A 4,018-nucleotide genomic window follows, 5' to 3' on the forward strand; every position below is an offset into this window, starting at 1 on the left:
CCATGAACTGGTAGGTTTTTCTTTTGGATTCTAGGCAAACAGGAAAGGATTAGTTCAGTTGTGTCTTTTATTATTGGCAAACTTAACTTCCTGAAACAAGAGGACGTATTTTATATTATAATCTGAATTTAAAGTTTCAAACATGCCACAACTATCATTATTACCATAGTTAAAACAAAGACTAGTACATTTACAATTGTACTAATTACTGTGATTTTGGTTTCTACTGACAAAAGGATTTTAAAAGATTAGTTGCTTTTACCACAGTGACAGAAATTAGTGCTTTGGTATTTCTGAACAAATCCTCCGTGGGCACAGTGGTGTTTAAACAGTAATTATAATGAATGTTTTGCAAGTCTAAGGTATATTAATTCTATGAGCATTTTGGTTATACTACGGTCATTAATTTTGGTTTTCAGATTATGATAATAATGGCTATGGTTGCATTTGTAAACATTACTTAAACTGCATATAACGATTTATATTTAGTTGTCATTGTCCAAAAGGTGTCTTGTTTCTGCACTTATTATAGATATTTAAATTTTAGCTCATATACTGTATGTACTGTATATTAACCCCTTCACGCCGGTGCCTCCCAGCACTTTAAGGGGTTTCTGACGCCGGGAGGTGGGGCGGGGTTTAGGGTCATGTGATCGGCATGATCGGCGGTCACATAATCGGAAAGGTCCTGATCGCAAGAAGAGATCAGGACCTTTCCGTGGGACGCCGACAAATGTGCTGGGCACGCGCTTTAAGCAAAAGTTTGTTTACAAACAGTACACAAATATGCAGCCGCTCGGCGTCAAGGTCCAGCCGCAGAGAGGCCGCATATTTGCATACATTCGGCGTGAGGAGGATCACTTTGAGTGATTAGCCACTTGTCGTCCTGAAGATTTACCGCCCTTCCTGACCAGGCCATTTTTTGCGTTACGGCACTGCGTTACTTTAACTGATAATTGCACAGTCATGCAACGCTGCACCCAAATGAAATTTATGTCCTTTTCTCCCACAAACTGAGCTTTCTTTCAGTGGTATTTGATCGCATGTGTGTTTTTTATTTGTGGACTTTTTACTATTAAACATGTCCAGTAAAAAAAAATTTAAAAATCTAATTTCATCATAAATTTAGGCCAAATTTAGGCCAAAATATATTCTGCTACATGATTTTGCTAAAAAAAATCCCAATACGTGTAAATTAATTGATTTACGTGAAAGTTATAGCATTTACAAATGGCAGTATAGATACTGAGATTTTTTTTTCTACTAGTAATGGCGGTGATCAACAACTTTTAGCGGGACTGTGGTAGACATTCTGACACTGGGGGGGAACTAACTTGGTGTCACTGACACCCCAGTGACACCAATACAGTGATCAGTGCTAAAAAAAAGGCACTGACACTGTACTAATGACACTGGGCAGGAAGGGGTTAACATGAGGGGCAATCAAAGGGTTAACTGTGTGCTGGGAGTGGTTTACTAGGGGGCGGGGGGGTGTTCTTCACTGTAAGCACACTGATCGGGATGGCTGTACTGTGCACAGCCATCCCAAGCAGTGTGCTTGAGCTGACAAGGAGGAAGATTGTTAACAAAACAATCTTCCACCACATAGGAGATGCTCGATATTCGCCGGGAGTCGGCGGGTAATTACCGGCCATGACCCAGTGATTGACGTCTGTATCCGCGAATGGTGGCATGGGTAGGGCGCTCGCGCGGCTCAGGTTCGCCCCCTACCCGGGAATGCAGAATGGCATACAGTATATATACGTGATCTTGCGCACAGGTGCCACCTTGTAGTAATATATAGTTACATCTCTTTCTGAGCCAGCCCATGCAGGTCCAAGTGAAGAGCTAAAAGAGATTCCATCATCATTTTTACTGTCGTCTTCTTCAAAGGCTTCATCTTTATCATTAAACTCATCATCCTCAGGGAACTTCACATTTTTCTTTTTCTTCTTTTTTGTCAGCATTAAGTCCAGGTCATCCTCCTGGGATTTTGAGGCCTCCTGCACATCATCCTCAATCTTCAGATTCTTAATGCCTTCTTCTGCTTCATCCAGGTCAAACTTTTTCGTCTTTTGCTTCTTCTGATTCAAAAAGTTCAAGTCATCTAGATCATCAGGAGCATCTTTCTTCTAAAATGACTCATCGTCTGCATCCACATCCTTGTCCTCCACTGGTCCTGATTCCGCCTTTTTCGTTTCAGGAATCTGGGTCTCCTCCACCTGCTGTTCTCCCTCTTCATCCAACATAAAGGGCTTCTTCTTCTTCTTTTTCTTCTTGGTCATTGTAGGGTCGAAAATCATCTTGTCTCCAGACATGTTTCTGGCAAGTCTCGGCGCCGCTCCTCGAATGCTCTGTGTACAAACCAAGGATACCATGTGAGCCTTCCTATCTCCAACACCCGGCATGCCATATCTGCCATAGGGCGGTCCTTAAGCAGTTAAATAGGATCTCTAGTGCAAACAGTTAGGCCTTTGTTCACAAGTTTGCATTATAATGCATGTGTTATAAGGCAAAACAATGGATGTGTCATAAGAAGCAATGTTATTCATTGAGCTGTTCAGATCTTTGGGGTGCAGTGGGTTAAGCTGCAGTTTGAAAAATTACACAATTTTTCTGTGCATTATCATGTGCTGTTATTCCCAATAGAAAAAGGAAAACACATGTAAACACGCTACGGTGCACGTTAAAAAACACAATTAAAAATGGAGAAAAGTAGACATTGATAGATGTGAACATGGCAAGAGCAGTCTTAATGACACCTTGCTAGTGTACAGTAAGGTCAGTTTATTACATGCATGCCTTTACCCAATGGGCATTTTCTAGTCAGGTGCTAGATAGTGATTGTTGACCATTATGCATAATTCTAAATCTAAAAGCTAGCATATACATATAACTCAATATTATAAACAGCATGTGTAAAGTTGATATTGTTATATAAAATGTATTGTTTTAAAAACATCATACAACAACTATATAACTTCTAAACCCAACAGTTAGATATGAAATGGTTAAAGGGAAGTCACCTTAAAGATCTGCATTTAGAATTTGCTGATACTTTTTTGTTACTTTTTCCATGTGGCTTAGTTTAGAGGGAAGAGTGTCTTATGCTGATTGTTATTCATCTCATCTTATGCCAATGGAAAGCAGAAGTTCTGTAGAGTTAAATGAGAGCAAAGGGTTGCCTATCATCCAAAATACATGGAAACTCTATTTTGTAGTTGCTTGACATCGAAGGAATGCATGATTTACTCATTCAACATATTGCATTTTTGTATATTATTTCTATTCATGTTGCTATTAGCTATACAATTTTGTATATATACTGTACCTATAGTATACATAGTATATGCCTTATTCTGCAGTCACCAAAAGGCTTCTTAAAGTAGTATAAAACCCAAGAGCAACCATTTATTATATTGCAGCTTACCAATTCCTTTGATGGCTGCATTAATTTGCCTTTTAGGCTTTTCTCTCTTCTATTTTTATCTGGTGATCCAGCCAGTAAGTGTGTTGATTTTCAAAAGAACAAGCTGTCTACCAGTTGCAGAGATAAGAAAAACTATTTAAAGGAGTAGTATGGCCAAAGCTCTTTTGACCATATTTCTTTTCTGGGTTACAGGAGTACACTTATTTCTGCACTCCTCTGACCCACACTCCTCTCATCACGCTAAAGCCTGCTATCAACTGACGTCACAGAGCCAGTTCAGGTTCTGCAAGGATCCATACTTTAGTGTGCCATTGAAAGTCTGAGCCAGACTTTCCCACCCCCTTCACAGCCCAGCAATCCAATGAGCACTGGAGGGAAAGAGCAGTGATCAATGACCGACAGTCATCGCTCTCTGCTCAGTGAAGACCAAGAACTGAACAATCAGTGACGTGATCACTTGGTTCTTGGGCTTACAGACAGCGGGTTACATGCTCTAGCCATATAATTGAGTATGAATGTTTGGGCTTTTTCAATTCCACACTTATCCTTTAACACTGGCAGGGGAGCTTAAAATTATCAGATTTTATT

The 4,018-nt window shown here is 39.9% G+C and overlaps 1 pseudogene; it reads right to left on the minus strand.

The window, feature by feature from the left end:
• Positions 1 to 1,727: 1,727 nt before the first annotated feature.
• Positions 1,728 to 2,351, minus strand: LOC149470336 (eukaryotic translation initiation factor 2 subunit 2 pseudogene; annotated as a pseudogene).
• Between the last annotated feature and the right edge of the window lie 1,667 nt (positions 2,352 to 4,018).

The sequence above is a fragment of the Staurois parvus genome, unplaced genomic scaffold (genome assembly GCF_062004578.1).
Source record: "Staurois parvus isolate SC_StPar_1 unplaced genomic scaffold, SC_StPar_1.0 ptg000048l, whole genome shotgun sequence".
In the NCBI taxonomy this organism is placed as follows: Eukaryota; Metazoa; Chordata; class Amphibia; order Anura; family Ranidae; genus Staurois; species Staurois parvus.